The sequence below is a fragment of the Dama dama genome, chromosome 6 (assembly GCF_033118175.1).
Source record: "Dama dama isolate Ldn47 chromosome 6, ASM3311817v1, whole genome shotgun sequence".
Classification (NCBI taxonomy): Eukaryota; Metazoa; Chordata; class Mammalia; order Artiodactyla; family Cervidae; genus Dama; species Dama dama.
This window is the reverse complement of record NC_083686.1, coordinates 35,105,399-35,122,604: the sequence shown is the minus strand read 5'-3', so window position 1 is coordinate 35,122,604 and position 17,206 is coordinate 35,105,399. Positions and strand designations below refer to the sequence as shown.

General features: G+C 38.5%; 1 pseudogene; it reads right to left on the bottom strand.

Moving 5' to 3' along the window:
* LOC133058713 (cilium assembly protein DZIP1-like) overlaps window positions 1–17,206 on the bottom strand; it is a 65,707-nt pseudogene that overhangs the window by 48,136 nt on the left and 365 nt on the right.

Sequence of the window (17,206 nt, the reverse complement as noted above, 5' to 3'; positions counted from 1 at the left end):
TCATCTTCTATCAATTCAGAAAAGAAGCTGAGGGTTCATGAAAGACTACAGTTCATTTAAGTTCAATTCAGTCACTCAGTCATGTCCAACTCTTTGCAACCCCATGGACTGCATTACCCAGGCCTCCCTGCCCATCACCAACCCCCGGGGTTTACTCAAACTCATGTCCATTGAATCTGTGATGCCATCTAACCATCTCATCCTCTGTCATCCCCTTCTCCTCCCACCTTCAATCTTTCTCATCATCAGGGTCTTTTCAGATGAGTCAGTTCTTCATATCAGGTGGCCAAAATATTGGAGACTCAGCTTCAGCATCAGTACTTCCAATGAAAATTCAGGACAGATTTCCTTTAGGATGGACTGGTTGGATCTCCTTGCTGTCTAAGGGACTGTCAAGCGTCTTCTCCAACACCGCAGCTCAAAAGCATCAATTCTTTGGTGCTCAACTTTTGTTATAGTCCAACTCTCATATCCATAAATGACTAGTGGAAAAACCATAGCTTTGACTAGATGGACCTTTGTTGGCAAAGTAATGTCTCTGCTTTTTAATACGCTATCGAGGTTTGTGATAGCTTTTCTTCCAAGGAGCAAGCGTCCTTTAATTTCATGGCTGCAGTCACCATCTGCAGTGATTTTGGAGCCAGAAAATATAAAGTGTATCACTGTTTCCACTGTTTCCCCATCTATTTGCCATGAAGTGATGGGAACAGATGTCATAATCTTAATTTTCTGAATGTTGAGCTTTAAGCCAACTTTTTCACTTTCTTCTTTCACTTTTATCAAGAGGCTCTTTAGTTCTTCTTCACTTTCTGCCATAACGGTGGTGTCATCTGCATATCTGAGGTTATTGATATTTCTTCTGGCAATCTTGATTCCAGCTTGTGCTTCCTCCAGCCCAGCATTGCTCATGATGTACTCTGCATAGAAGTTAAATAAGCAAGGAGACAATATAGAGCCTTGACGTACTATTTCCCTATTTGGAACCAGTCTGTTGTTCTATGTTCAGTTCTAACTGTTGTTTCTTAACCTGCATAGAGATTTCTCAGGAGGCAAGTCGGGTGGTCTGGTATTCCCATCTCTTTCAGAATTTTTCACAGTTTGTTGTGATTCACACAGTCAAAGGTTTGGCATAGTCTATAAAGCAGAAGTAGATGTTTTTCTGGAATTCTCTCGCTTTTTTGATGATCCAACAGATGTTGGCATTGGATATCTGGTTCCTCTGCCTTTTCTAAATCCAGCTTGAACATCTGAAAGTTCACGGTTCATGTACTGTTGACGCTTGGCTTGGAGAATATTGAGCATTACTTTGCTAGCATGTGATATAAGTGCAATTGTGTGGTAGTTTGAGCATTCTTTGGCATTGCCGTTTTTAGGAATTTGAGTGAAAACTGTTCTTTTCCAGTCCTGTGGCCACTGCTGAGTTTTCCAAATTGGCTGGCATATTGAGCACAGCACATTAATGGCATCATCTTTTAGGATTTGAAATAGCTCAACTGGAATTCCATCACCTCCACTAGCTTTGTTCATAGCGATGCTCCCTAAGGCCCACTTGAATTTGCACTCCAGGATGTCTGGCTCTAGGTGAGTGATCACACCATCATGGTTATCTGGGTCATGAAGATCTTTTTTGTATAGTTCTGTGTATTCTTGCCACCTCTTCTTAATATCTTTTGCTTCTGTTAGGTTCATACCATTACTATTGCTGTCCTTTATTGTGCCCATCTTTGCATGAAAAATTCCCTTGGTATCTTTAATTTTCTTGAAGAGATCACTAGTCTTTCCTATTCTATTGTTTTCCTCTATTTCTTTGCATTGATCACTGAGGAAGGGTTACTTATCTCTCCTTGCTATTCTTTGGAACTCTGCATTCAAATGGGTATATCTTTCCTTTCTTCCTTTGCCTTTCACTTCTCTTCTTTTCACAGAAAAGAAGGCCTCACATTTGTAAGGCCTCCTCAGACAACCATGCCTTTTGCATTTCTTTTTTCGTGGGGATGATCTTGATTACTGTCTCCTGTACAATGCCATGAACCTCCATCCATAGTTCTTCTGGCACTCTATCAAATCTAATCCCTTGAATCTATTTCTCACTTCCAATGTATAGTCATAAAGGATTTGATTTAGGGCATACCTGAATGATCTATGAGTTTTCCCTACTTTCTTCATTAAGTATGCATTTGGCAATAAGGATTTCATGATCTTAGCCACAGTCAGCTCCCAGTCTTGTTTTTGCTGACTGTATAAAGCTTCTCCATCTTTGGCTGCAAAGAATATAATCAATCTGATTTCAGTGTTGACCATATTGTTATGTTCATGTGTAGAGTCTTCTTTTGTGTTGTTGGAAGAGGGTTTGCTAGGACCTGTGCATTTTCTTGGCAAAACTCTATTAGTCCTAGCCATGTTTCATTCTGTACTCCAAGGCCAGATTTGCCTGTTACTCCAGGTATTTCTTGACTTTCTACTTTTGGATTCCAGTCCATTATATTCCAGTATAAGGAAAAGGACATCTTTTTTGGGTGTTAATTCCAGAAGGTCTTGTAGCTCTTCATAGAACCATTCAAATTCAGCTTCTTCAGCTTTACTGGTTGGGGCGTAGACTTGGATTACTGTGATATTGAATGGTTTGCCTTAGAAACAAGCAGAGATCATTCTGTCATTTTGGAGATTGCACCCAAGTACTGCAGTTTGGACTCTTTCGTTGACTATAGAAGGAACATTAACTATTAGCCCAGAGGTACACACTGTCTTACTGGGATTACTTAAGCCCAAAGTAACTACTCTATTAAATAAGAGCAGATCATAAGACCATCATAGTTAATATATCAAAGAAAATATGGTAAATGCACTCTTTGATACTAAAAACAAACAAAAATAAGAGTCATGGCAAGAAATTGTGATGAAGCAAAACTATAGGATTAATATCTACTTCTACAGAATAGTTTGGAGAGATTGGCATATGGAGACAAAGAAAGTTCCTGTGTTTAACATCTTTTGATCTTAGACTAATAATCAGACTCAGATGGTACTGTGGCTGTTGTTGTTTAGTTGTTAAGTCATGTCCAGCTCTTTGTGATCTCATAGACTGTAGCCTGCTAGGCTCCTCTGTGCATGAGATTTTCCAGGCAAGAATATTGAAGTTGGTTGCCATTTCCATCTCCTGGGGATCTTCTCAACCCAGGGCTTGAACCCATGTCTCCTGCATTGGCAGGCAGATTCTTTACTCCTGTGCCAGGGAAGCCCAAGTGGTACTGCCACCTATGTGTTATTTATAAATATAAATTGCAAAATATGTATGCTTCCTCTGGATGATAGTTTTGTTAACATCTTATTTTTGGTCATTTTAATTTGTTCCTATCTAAGAAAAAAATTGACTTCTTATAGAAAGCATAATTATGGAATATTAAATGTTAGTTATGGTAAAATAAAAATTATAGAAGTTTAAATTGATCCTACATGCCGTACTACCTAATATTAATTGTGATTGTCTTCTTGATGACATTTAGTCTTCATGGCTGTGGAGTTTAATAAATTTGGACCAAAATCTATTCTAGTCATCTAGGACACAACAGAGTGCAACCCTAAGACCCAGGATTGTGCTGTTACTGAGGTATGTCAAGGAGAGTCATCTAAGTTAAGAATTTACACTCATGGGTTAGAAGCTAGTAGGAAAGCTAGCTATTAACCCAATAAGATCACAGTAATCAGTGTATACTTTTAAACTCAGAAGCTCTTCATTATAGCAGCATTTCCATTCCAGATTCACATTAGAGCATTTATTTTATTGGGTTGAGAAGACCCAAGAGACAATGGCTGAGTATGACTCTCATTACTGCTCCAGCTCATTTGTTTAGCCACTCGATCATTTTGGGAAACTGAACCAAGTAAAGGGAGATATTATAGGAAGAAAAAATAAGTCTTCATATAAGAAAGCAAAATAAGTGGAGGATTAAAAAGTAAAATAATAGCAAGAATTGGAATTTATAAGCTGTCAGTAAAAGGATGGGTTTGGGAACCAGACAAATGAGATGTAAATATTGGCCCTACCATTGTGTGATCTTGGGCAAATTGTTTAATTTCTCTGTGCTTTCCTTCATATATACAAAAGTAACTCTGATTCAGACAGCTATTATGAAATTTAGTATAAGCACCTAATAATCACCACAATATATTTTATACTTACTATTATTAATCTCTAGTGTAAACCAGAATTAGTAATTTAAAAGGTGACTGTCCATCAGATGTCCAGTTTAAGCATATCTTAGTTTATATCAGTAGCTATAAAGTTTGCAATAATAACAGTTTTTCCTTAAAAAGTTTTATAATTAGAATAATATCTATACTTATCTATCTGGCAGAAACCCCTTCAAATACTCCTGCCTGAAATTCATTTCTGCTTCCAGATGAAACAAAAATGTGTAAATAGATATCATTACAAGCTATCTGTTCAGTCATTCAGTCGTGTCTGACTCTTTTGCGACTCCGTGGATTACAGCCCGCCAGGCTCCTCTGTCCATGGGATTTCCCAGGCAATAGTACTGGAGTGAATTGCCATTCCCTTCTCCAGGGGATCTTCCTGACCCAGGGATCTAACTCATGTCTCCTGCATTGGCAGATGGATTCTCTACCACTAGTGCCACCTGGGAATCCCTTACAAGGTATAGTAACTGCCTTATTCGTATTGCTTTGATTTGAAACCATCTCTTCAACTTTTCCAGTTCATGTTTTAATGGAGGTTCCTGTGGGCTTGGGGGAAATATCCGAGCCTTCAGTTTCACTTCCCTCAGTCCAATCAGTGTCACTTTTGACGGTGCTCTTCTGAAACTACTCTTGCTGCTTTTAGAAGACAGCATAGATAGTAAGTCTGGAGAGGCAAACACCTGGATGAGGTCGTCAGCGTTCAGTTCCTCCTGGGAACTGAAGGGAGGGGTCTCAATAGTGGAAGACCTTCTGGGAAAATGATCTTCTGTGATATTTTTCTTAACTTTTGGAACAGATATTCTATCAGAAAAAAACAGGTCTTTGTCTAATCAGCTGTCTGCTTTTGGGAGGAAGGTGTATTGCTTTGGGTATTTCTCCAGTTGAAAGGGTGTCCATTTGAGAAGCACTGTACCTGTCTATGGACAGCAGTGTTCTCTTCAATTTTACAGCTGACCTGATGTTGAAGGAATTCTCGCATTTGCTGGGTGTTAGGTATTTGTCTTTCAAGCTCATGTCTTGCTGATTCCACAGTTCTTAGCACTCTATTCAAGTGATTGCACAGAATACTGTGTATATCTGTATTAATCCCCAAGATTTCCAGTTTCTCCACCAAATTCTGCTCCAAGACAGTTTTTTCCTTAGTGAGGGAAGGCTTATTCTTCAAAGTTTTCCTTGTATGTATCTAGTTGTCATTTAATTTCTGTTCATTTTCCCTTCCATGTGCCATTGTTAGACTTGACTTTGCATCCAGTGTCTGGGGGGCTGGGGCATTCATAGTTACAGTTGGGGCAGTTGGCTTGGATTCAAAAGTCTGCCAGGTTAAAAGATTCCCTTTGGGTTTACTGTCACTGTTTAATGATTTAGTGGTGAACTCTTTAATCTGCTGTCTCTGAGTGATAATCAGCTCGTTCTGCTCCTGGAGTCTCTGCCCTAGCTCTTCTATCCTTTTCTTGTAGAAGACATTACTTGCATTTTGATCATCTATCATTGAGGTTCGAAGTTTCTCTATATGTGACAGGAGCTGGCTCTCTTCTTATGTTCTTGAGGAAGAGCCTGAACATGAACTGTCCACCTGCTTTCCTGACTGTCAAGTAGCTGCATCACATTTTGGAAGTCATGGGGATGCTGAGGATGTTCTTTAAACTCATGTGCATCTTTTAGCATGCCTATGTTAGACTTGATCTGCATATTGGGCCTCTAGATTTCTGACAATTGATATTCTAATGCTGAGTTCTTAGAAGTCAGTCCTTTAAACTCCTCCATAAACATTTCCTTGACTTTTTCTATTTCATCAACTAGTTTCTCCTTTTCTTCTTCTTTCCACCTATCCGAATAACTTCAAAAATTCTTCCTCTTTTGTTTTCTGCATTTCATGTTCCTTAGAGAACCTGACTGTGTGGGCATACTGTGCAGCCTCTAGCTGAGACTTGGTGAGCAGCAGCTGCTGCTTCAACTTGTCGATCTCCCTTTGGAGCTTGTCCGTCTGCGCCCTTGTCTTGTACTCAAGATGTGAACCTTCAGGGTAGCAGCGCTGAATATGACTTTGTAGGAAAGCTTGGTTCATAAAGGCCTTGTCACAAAAATGGCACTGGTAATAGCTGGCTTCGGCCTCGATCACCTGCAGCTGGGTGGAGATCAACTTCTTCCTGCGTTTACCGTCTTCCTTGAGCCGCTTGATCTCGCCCGCGCGCTTGGTGAGGCGCTTCTTGCTCTGCGCGCCCTGGGCCAGGCTCCAGCGCAGCCGCGCCTCCAGGTCAGCTGCGAGGTGCGCAACTCCTGCGAGGGCCGCAGGTACTTGATGGTGAGCTGCTCCGGCGGATGAGCTTTAGCAGCACCTGGCCCACCCACGACTGGCAGCTTGGACACTTCTCTTCCTACCAGCTTGCAGAAGGTGATGTTCTGCAGCCCGAGCACGTCCACGGCGCCCGCCACCTTGTCCGCGTCGATGGTGCTCGGCCGCCGCCAGTCCATGCTCTCCGGTCACAGGCGGAACTGGAAGAAGGGCAGGGAATTAATGTTGCTGACGTGTTCATCAAAAAAGAACTAAAAGATTTAAAGTGTACAGATGTGGACGATGACGACTGGGGCATATCATCCTTAGAGGAAGAGAGATCTATGCGGAGAAGAGTTGGGAGAGAAGAGAAGGGACCTCCTCCACCTGTGAAGCATGAGTCTGATTCTACTCAAATGCCAATGCCTGGGGTGCAAATAACCTGAAAGGGCCGAATGGAGAAGGACCTCAGGATGAATCCAGTACACTGAAAAGCAACTTAGTGACTGTGACTGATTGGAGTGACTCTTTAGATGTGTAACTGTCACCTGTACGCAGGAGGTCCCTCCAGACTTCAGCAGTATTTGGTATCGCAGTATTTCAGCACTGCCTACCCAACTATAATTGTCCTACCTGACAATATCTCCTGCAATAGCAAGGAAACTGGCTCTCAGAGAACAACTGTCTCTTCAATGGCACCTAATGCAATGTTAAAAAAAAAAAAAAAAGCAAATTGTCAACAGTATTTTGAAGCATATAAAGGTGTTTAATACTGCTATTGCTTAAAAATAAAGTGTCACTGAAGTCATAAAAAGTTTTTTCTTTGGAACGGTACTCTAGGTGTATTTTTTCCAACTAATTTTAAAGTGAATTCTTTTTTAAAACTGATAGCAGGTTTTATTTTAAACATTTTTTTTTTTACAAAAAATGTCTTTCTTATGTACATTTTCATGTTGGAAGTGTTTTATTATAAAGTTCTGTTAGTATCCTGAAAATGGAGTTGGTGGAAATTAGTGAAATTTTAAGAGTAAACAGCTTATTTTTCAACTAGAAGTAAGTTTAGAGTTAATAAAAAATATAACTAGGCCCATGTTAAGTACATTTTCCAGAAGTACTTGTACCATATGCAGCTTTGGGCCACTGTAAGCATGTTGTTTTAGAACTTAAAATACTATTTCTGCAGCATAACCTTGACCTTGGATATTTTATGAATATAATGTAGCCATTTTAAATATTAGTTAATTTATCAGACTATGAATAGAATAGATTGAGTCAATACTGAATTCATATGTCTATAGGTTTTTTTTTTTCACTTTTTTAAATGCCCACCTTGCATTAGAAAATACCTCACAACTAATTTCCTTATATTCTTAATAGTGACATTGTCAATAGTCAACACGCTCATATAAGCTGGTTGTTTCTTTTTTTAATACTTTGTGGTACTATCTGTACTGTTGTTTCCCCCCACCCAAAGTAATATTTTTTAAAGTAATATTTTAACTAAATGGTTTGTTAGGATTTGGATCTCTCTTCATTTTGTCAACCTTCCAAGTAAAACCCTCTATGACACACACACACGCACAATATATAGTAATTGATTATAGTTTAAATGGGGCCTCCTGGGTGGCTCAGCAGTAAAGAATCTGCCTGTGATGAGGAAGATGCAGGAGACCTCACAGGTTCAATCCTCGGGCCGGGAAGATCCCCTGGAGGAGGTCATGGCAACTCACTCCATTATTCTTGTCTTGCAGAATCCCATGGACAGTGGAGCCTGGCAGACTACAGCTCACAGAGTTGGCCACAAGTGAAGCGATTGAACACATAGTTTAAAAGTCCTAAGTCCAATATCATGGGGGCGCAAAGAGCCGGACACGACTAAGCGACTGAACTGAAGTCCAATACAGTTTATTCAATTTTACACATAAAAGATGAACATAATATGCTATAAGGAGGAGATAACTGTGTTTGTCATTGAACCGGGCAGACAAATTTGCTAATGCTGAATTCATTGCCTTTTCCTTTCTCTTTGCATCTCATCCTGGCTTAGGTTCTCCGACTTGAACTTCATGTTATCTATTACCCAACATCATGGTTTCTTCCATGTGTAACAGGCAGAAATTAGAACTGTTTATTCTGAAAAGATAGTTATAAGAAAGCTCTTCATTACAGCAACATTTTCATTACAGATTCATATTTTAGCATTTATTTTAAATATTATCATCTCTGTATGTGGGGAGAGGTAGGTATAAGGAATTCACACATTTTTCTCTTCAATTTGGGCTCTTGCATATTATGACAATATTGACTAAAATTATATTCTTTAAAGAATTATAAAACAGGCTTTTATTTTTTAAAATATAAAGACATCATTTAAAAAGTTGTTTACCTTTTACTACAAATAGCTTTTCTTTCCAAAAGTATTTCTTTCTTTGTAAAAGTATAGAATGATGGAAAACATTATATTCTTGGGCTTATATTATTAAGATCAAGTTGTCTTTCAATAAAGGAATAGTTCCAGTCTTGCAAAGTTAAGTTTAACAAACTTTATATAAGCAATTATTTTCCACTGGCTGTTACTCTAAAAGCCAAAGGATATTTTATTATTAAAAAGTGTTTTCTAGATGAAATGCACTTACAGCATAGCAAAACTTCCTAAATGATATAGGAAAGACAATAACTTTCAAATAATAAAAAATTTCAAGGCAAAAGCAATAACTTTCTTATAAAATATTAACCATGTTTTAATACTGAACACATTCAAACTACTAGCAGTTCTGAACTACTATAAGTACTCAGATAGAAAAACAAGTAAAATATGGTATAGTACACAAAATTTATCAGACAATTGTCTGTGTTCTAAGCATGCTAGTTTTAATATGTAAGCAACTATGATTTGAATAATGCTTTTAGTTTTTTGCCAACTTTTGCAAATGTTGTTATTTAATCCAGTGTATTTTTATGGTTACTTAAACAATAAGAAACCACAAGCATCATTTGATGAAATAAATGACTTCTCTAGTCAATACTACTTGTTACTAATTACATGGTATGGGATAGTATTCTTGCACAAGAGAAGGAGACCAGAGAGGGGAAAAGGGAAAGTGAAAGAGACAAAATGCAGGGCACAGAGGTGGAGGGAAGGAGAAATGAAAGAGCAGCTACAAAAAACTAATGCCGAGAGAAAAAGAAAATGAAGAAATGATGTCAGTGTTAAGTATTCTGGTGCAAGGCTAGAGATCTACAGAATAAATTATGAAATGGTGTTGTTTCATTTGACTATTACTGACTGCCAAAATAATAGATATTGTTGAACTTCAGTCCAGTCTTGAGCATTAGAGAATTGGGGACATGATTATTCAGGTAGACGGAGGACAGAAAAATAAAGCTGTTTCAGATTTTTGTATTCTGTAAATATTTTGTCTCTCTCCTCCCTCTGCCACATTCTCTTTCTTCCCATAGTGAGCATGTACACTCTTAATTTCAAACTTCTGACTGCATTTCTGGAAACGCTTATTTCTAATAGGAAAAGTCTGTTGCATTTGCTCATAGACATAAACATCCAAAACAGCGTCGATCAATTTTTATTGCTGTGCTAATCATGTACTTGCAGTATTGAGTAATGGAGGGACCATTTATCTCAGTACATCAGTGGATGTTTATGAAACAGACTTTATCCTTTTGTCCATTATCATTTCTGTTACAATAAAAGCATTTAAAACTATGTTGCTGGCATTTATCAGATTAGGCAAATTTCCTTACACCCATCACCTCACTTGTTTTCTTTTTTCTTAGTTCTGTGAGAAACTTGCAAATAGTTTCATCTTCATTATAGTGATAATGTATGGGAAATGGCATAATTTTCACCAAAGAAGTTTAATTCTCCAGAAGCATTTATTTTCCTCAGGCAAAATAAATGTTCTAAAGCAGACTACTGTGTAAATGATATATCTTATTTCCCTAGGTTTATCCTAATGACTGCTCTCACCTCCTAAACTGGTTGAGTACAAGACCTTTTGTTAAGCCACTCATTCAATAGGTTTTTACAGAGCAGTTGGTTTTTCCTTCAGGCACAGAGTTCTGTAATTGAGATGAATGCTAAGCACAAATACCATTTAGTGCCCTCTGGACATTAAATTTTAGGCAGATACATAGAGATCAAAGTACATGATTACAGTCAAATTTGACAAATGTGGTAAACACTGTCATTCTTCTTACCTAATTGTTTTCTCATTCATTGATAAAAATTAAATGTTTCCTTTTTGTGTATAATTCAACACTATCTAAATCACCCTTCTCCTTCTTAAATGATGTCTTATTAATCAATCTCTTCTCTCTTTGAAAACTTGTATATCAGGTATTTGGACTTTCCAGGTGGTTCAGTGGTAAAATATCCTCTTTGCCAATGCAAGAGAAAAGGATTTGATTTTGGGGTTGGGAAGATCCCCTGGAGGAGGAAATGGCAACCCACTCCAGTATTCTTGGGTGGAAAATCCTATGGACAGAGGAGCGTGGCAGGCTGCAGTCTATGGAGTCACAAAGAATCAGACACAATTAAGTGACTGAGCACACACACATGTGTCAGGTATTTATTTAGATATGGAGATCATAGCAATAAGCAAAGCAGATACAATATTTGTTCCAAAAGCTTTGCAACTAGTAGCTGAAACAGACAATAGGCACAAAAATACATTCATATCTGAATTCAGGTAGTAAAGAATTCTGTTATGGTAAATCAAGTAGAGTAAAAAAGACTCATGTGGAGTGGGGACATGGAAGGGGATGTTTGAGCAGGAAAATGAGGAAGAAAGAGAATCCTGGATATATCTGTGGGGGAGAGTAGTCCAGCAGAGAGAACAGAAAGCCATTCAAGAAAATTAGGATGCTTGAAGTACTGAAGTAAGAACAGGCCAGTGTGACTAGGATTAAATGAATGAGACAAAAAGCAAAACACACACAAATTTAGGAGATAGAATCAGAGAATGATTTAAGCTACACTCTTATTAGAGAAAGGGAAAGATATACCCAACTGAATGCAGAGTTCCAGGAAATAGCAAGGAGAGATAAAGAAATAGAACAAAACAATAGAATGTGTAAGACTAAAGATCTCTTCAGGAAAATTGGAGACATCAAAGGAACTTTCATGCAAGGATGGGCATAATAAAGGACAGAATTTGTAAGGACCTAACAGAAGCAGAGGAGACTAAGAAGAGGTGGCAAGACTACACAGAAGAATGACACAAAAAAGGTCTTAATGACCCAGATGACCACCATGGTGTGAACCAGGCATCCTGGGGTGTGAAATCAAGTGGGCCTTAGGAAGCATCACTACGAACAAAGCGAGTGGATGTGATGGAATTCCAGTGAGCTGTTTCAAATCCTAAAAGATTGCACTGTTAAAATGTTGCACTCAATATGCCAGCAAATTTGGAAAACTCAGCAGTCGCCACAAGACTGGAGAATGTCAGTTTTCCTTCCAATCCCAAAGAAGGGCAATGTCAAAGAATGTTCAAACTGCCACACAATTACACTTATTTCACATACTAGCAAGGTCATGCTCAAAAACCTTCAAACTAGCCTTCAACAGTACATGAACTTAGAACTTCCAGATATACAAGTTAAGTATCAAAGATGCAGAGGAACCAGATTTCAAATTGCCAACATGTATTGGATCATGGAGAGAGCAAGGGAGTTCCAGAAAAGCATCTACTTCGGCTTCACTGACTATGCTAAAGCCTTTGTGCATATCACAACAAACTGTAGAAAATTCTTGAAGAGATGGGAGTACTAGACCATCTTACCTGTCTCCTGAGAAACCTGTATGCTGGTCAAGAAGTAACAGTTAAAACCAGACATGGAACAACAGACTGGTTCAAAACTGAGAACAGAGTACAACAAGGCTGTGTGCTGTCACCTGTTTCTTTAACTAATATGCAGAGCATATCATGTGAGATGCTGGGCTGAGTGAAGCACAAGTTGATCAAAATTGCTGAGAGAAATATCAGCAGCCGTAGATATGCTGATGATACCACTCTAATGGCAGAAAGTGAAGAGGAACTACAGAGCCTCTTGATGAGGTTGAAAGAGGAGAGTGAAAAAGCTAAAATGTTGAAATGTTGAAACACAACATTAAAAAAATAAAGATCATGGCATCTGGTCCCATCACTTCATGGCAAATAGGTTGGTGAAAAGTGGAAACCGTGACAGATTTTATTTTCTTGGGCTCCAAAATCACTGTTGACAGTGACTACAACCATGAAATTAAAACACACCCTCTCCTTGTCCAAAATCACTGCAGACAGTGACTACAACCATGAAATTAAAACACCCTCTCTCCTTGGAAGCAACACTATGACAAATCTAGAAAGTGTATTAAAAAGCAGAGATATCACTTTGCCAACAAAGGTCCGTATAGTCAAAGCTATGGTTTTTCCAGTAGTCATGTGCAGATGTGAGAGTTGGACCATAATGAATGCTGAGCACCAAAGAATTGATGTTTTGAATTGTGGTGCTTGAGAAGATTCTTGAGAGTCCCTTGGACTGCAAGAAGATCAAACCAGTCTATCCTAAAGGAAATCAACCCTGAATATTCACTGGAAGGACTGATGCTGAAGCTCAAATTTTGGCCACCAATGCAAAGAGCTTACTCATTGGAAAAGACCCTGATGCTAGAAAAGATTGAGGGCAAAAGGAGAAGGGGGTGACAGAGAATGAGATGACTAGATAGATCAGTGAATCGATGGACATGAATTTGAGCAAACTCTGGGAGATAGTGGAGGACAGAGGAGCCTGGTGTCCTGCAGTCTGTGGGATTGCATAGAGTTGGACATGACTTAGCAACTGAATAACAAGGATAGTAACTAATTAGAGTTCTGTCACACATGTTTAAAAGTTGGATTTTGGAACAGAGAACTATTGTAGAGTTTGAGCAGCAGGCTAACATGATACAATTTATTTTTTTAATGGGCAGGTATTATCATTTTAAGATTTTACTTAGGGGAGTAAGAAGAGAAGCAAGAAGACCAGGTAGGTGGTATTTGTATCTTATATAGTAGAAATAGAAGTGATGAGAGGTGGTCAAATTTGGAATCTATTTTTAATGTGGAGCAAGAAGAAAGAAGACAAGCAGGCTTTGGAGCACAAGGATGAAAATTTGTTTTCAACATGTCATAATTACAATATATTTTAGACATCCAGGAGATATCATGAAGACAGTTGAGTACATATGTCTGCAACCAAGATGTTAGGTGTGAAAGAATATGCTTTAGAGATAGTGGCATAGTGATATAGGAATCATTTATTGTTATCAACTGGAGTGTGGATTTAGGCTTCCCTGGTAGCTCAGCTGGTAAAGAATCCACCTGCAATGCAGGAGACCCCAGTTCAATTCTTGGTTTGGGAAGATCTGTTGAATAAGGGAATGGCTATCCACTCCAGTATTCTGGTGCAGTTTGGGCATGAATAAAGAACTATCAGAAGAAATCCTGGATAATTTAAGAACTATGAATCTGCTTCAGAAGTTAAGCGAATAGGTGTTTCAGGAAGATTTTGATATCTCAGAGGCTAAGAGGAAGATTAAAATTGACCATTGCATTTTGTCAATATGGAGCTCAATACTCTTAACGAAACTGGCAGACTCAGCATAATTGGAGTGACTAAAAGAGTGCATGTGCATTGTGAAAATAGGGCAGTTATTATGCAAAATCACTTTTAAAATTTTTGCTGCATAAAGATATAGAGAAATGGAGCAGTAAAGAAATGGAGACTTGAGAAATCAATGGTCATTTGTGGAGGACATCATTGCTTGTTTGATCTTTATGAAAATGGCATAATAGAATGACAGTATTCATGATATTGTAGAGACAGGAGCTTATTTCTGGTGAAAACTAATCTTTAAATAGGTAAGGGAAAGAGAGTGAATTAACTGGACAAATGCAATAAGATTGCCAGACATCCACTTGAAATTTGTGATACTAAATGTAAAGTGATTCCATCAACAGTGGCCTAATAGTCCCTACTCTCATTCTACAGGCAATTAAAAGACACATAGTAAAATTAAGTAGGTTTCAGTTTTGCTGATTGAGGAATACAGAGGGAGTCGGGGCAAACTATTTAAGGATGACTATAAATGTGATTATATGATTATAATGATAGATTATAGCATCTAAGTTGTAAAAAGAAATCTGGGGATGGTAACTGAAAGTGAAAATGAGACCATTAAAGAATTGAAAGTTGAAAAGTTATGACAATGGGCAAGGAAAGTGATTTGGAAATATTAGAGATGGTAGTCAGAGAAGGGGCTGATTTTGGTAGCCTTCTGAATGCCATGCCATTTTGCATAATAGCAGTCACGGTAGGAGTCTGGGAGTTGGTGGTAGAGGTAGGGTGGAGGTAAAATCAAGGACAATTATGAAAACATGAAATTTAAAAGGAAATGAAATTGAGAAATCATTTGCCTGGGACAGTCTGGTACTAAACCTTTGGCAGGATGAACTCGAGTCCAGACTCTACTTCTAGGCCTGGGCTCTGGATAGAGGCTGATCTCGGACTGAAGGAAGAGACTCCTTTTTACATTGATCTGCCTGAAGATCAATTTAAAAAGTAGCCTCTATTAAAATTCATACAGAGATGAGACCTTCTTAAATAATTTGAACAAAAATACTCTGTGCTACCAAGCTCTAATTTGAAATCACCAAAGCGTAACAAGGAGTTAGAGTATTAAAATTGTCAAGCAATGAGCAGGAGTGATAGGAAGGCTTGCATGGACCACAACCAAGAAGGGGAGTAGACAGGATGATCTGTTTCATTGGCTTCAAGCAGAGTAAGATTTTAGCTTAAAGAACAGGGGACCAGCATGGTCTGGAAGAGCTACAAGAAGCAAGGAAGATGTCTTGATGTTTACAGGTTCTGTAGGTGTAAAATCACCTACCATTTGATATGGCTGCAAAGTAAGCCATGCCTTGAAGTAACAGCATATCTCAGATTAAGAAGATGAAGAAAAAGTTTCCCAGAATAATTTCATGGCTCTACCACTTAATATGTGTTGTTTCCTAGTCAAATTCTTTGTGCTTTGGTTTTCCAAAAGCATTATATCTGTAATGTAAGAATGATATAAATTTTCAAATTACTGAGAAAGATAATATACACGAAGCACATACAGGTTTCCTAACTCATAGCAAACACTTAAATATGGCTTATTATTCTTTATTCAGCAGTTCTCAGAATGTTGTTGTTGTCAATATGTGTACAGAGAAGAAAATGAGAGAGAGAAAATGAAGGTGGGTGTGATTTGAGGGAGGGCTTAGGTAATGATAGTGTTACCATGAGAACTCCTAGCTGAGGAAGTTTCTTCAAGAGTGCACTACTGATCTTTATTCTACCCTTTAAGTGTAAAACCCCTCCTGTCTTGTGAATGTATGATTTAAATGTAATATTCATTATCCAACACAATTTTCAGCCACTACTCTTTAACCTTTGAACAGATTTTGAAGATTTTTACCCCGCATTATTTTCTTTTTTACTCGTTTGTTTATCATTCCAACTTGAATGTTGTGGGATGGTGGCTCAGCCAAAACCTGGCCTCTTTATTCCCTGAACTTTCATCCCTGAAATTCTTCACTTTGAAAATCACTAAATAAAATATTTCCACTTCTGGTAATATTTATGTCGGGTGGCTTGGGGTGCATATGGAGATTCGAAAGGAGCTAACTTTCCTCAGTTCAGTTCAGTCTCTCAGTCGTGTCTGACTCTTTGTGACCCCATGAACCGCAGCATGCCAGGCCTCCCTGTCCATTACCAACTCCCAGAGTCCACCCAAACCCATGTCCATTGAGTTGGTGATGCCATCCAACCATCTCATCCTCTGTCATCCCCTTCTCCTCCTGCCCTCAATCTTTCCCAGCATCAGGGCCTTTTCAAATGAGTCAACTCCACATCAGGTGGCCAAAATATTGGAGTTTCAGCTTCAACATAACTTTCCTACTCACTATCATTTGGGAATAAAATCTGGAAGGCTGGGGAGAAGAGCAGATTATTTTAACTACCAGTGCCACATATCCTGGATTGACCTCTTGTTTCAACCCCATGGGTTGGACAATTCCATCTTACTCTGATAATCGCCCATCTCAAGGATTTAGCAGTTTCTCTTCACCCTTCTTCCATGGAGGGTAGACTGGCCCTAGTAGAGTCAGGAGAGAGGGCAGGAATCAAACCCTGATTTGTAGCATTTGCTAATTTCCCTGGTGTAAAAATTCCCACCATGGACAATTTCAAGCTCCAGCATGAGCTACTGAATGCATTTCTGGGAAGAGATATGCAGTAGCACTCCATTATATTAGTATTCTACCCTACAGATAATAGACAAATAATCACAAGAGGGTAGGTAATAGAAAATAATTAGGACAAGATGGATTTTGAGTATTAATTACTTCATTTTTCATATAATTTAATTATAAATTTATGGAATTTAATTTTTAATGATGACTATGTTTTACAACACACTCTCAAAATTCCTGGAATATTTCTACATAAGATCATCTCTAAGGCCCTGGCCTTCTTCAGAGCCATCAATGATTGCTCTATTTGCAAACCCATGCAGCCTGAGAGGATGAAGGTAATAACACCCCCAGGGGCAATCCTTGACAAATATCAGTATGAGTTACTGAACAGGTGCCCCAACAATGGCAATTTTTTGACACTTCTCAGTGATTGCATGGAAGCCTCAATAATTTGCCCTCCCTG